The sequence below is a fragment of the Arachis duranensis genome, chromosome 2 (assembly GCF_000817695.3).
Source record: "Arachis duranensis cultivar V14167 chromosome 2, aradu.V14167.gnm2.J7QH, whole genome shotgun sequence".
Classification (NCBI taxonomy): Eukaryota; Viridiplantae; Streptophyta; class Magnoliopsida; order Fabales; family Fabaceae; genus Arachis; species Arachis duranensis.
The window spans coordinates 77,702,196-77,702,638 of NC_029773.3; the positions used below are offsets into that span (position 1 = coordinate 77,702,196).

Genomic DNA, 443 nt, shown 5'->3' on the forward strand with positions numbered 1-443 from the left:
GATACTTTTTTATAATAAGTTTTAATTTTTATTTAATAAAATTTAATAATCTATAAAAATTGGTGCGTCCAATGCATACAAAATTATTATTGGGCTAGTTTTAGAAATACCCAAAAAAACAAAACAAAACAGGAACAAATGTGAAGATGAACAGAGAAGAGAGAACGAAAATGATGATGATATGATGGAAGCAAAACAAGATTAGATTGCCTCAGAAAAAACACTGTCCTCATATTCATTCATTCATTCTTTCTCTCAGTAGTAATTCTTTACTTCGCTTCCAATCTACGTTCACTTCACTTCCAATCTTCATTTCCCGTTACGTTTCGGATCTTTCTCCACATAATATTGCCGCCATTACCACAATTCTTTCTCTTTCTTCCTTTCTCTCTTTCCATTCTTTCTTTTTATACTCTTGGTAAGTTGTTTTTTTTTTTTGACAA

At 30.2% G+C, this 443-nt stretch overlaps 1 protein-coding gene across 1 annotated transcript in view; it reads left to right on the forward strand.

Annotated features, from left to right (window-relative positions):
• Positions 1-105: 105 nt before the first annotated feature.
• The window catches only part of LOC107474991 (uncharacterized), a 5,188-nt gene continuing 4,850 nt past the window's right edge, over positions 106-443 (forward strand). The window contains exon 1 of the mRNA XM_016094630.3: positions 106-418. The gene's annotated coding sequence lies outside the window, so the exon portion shown is untranslated. The remainder of the gene's footprint in view (positions 419-443) is intronic.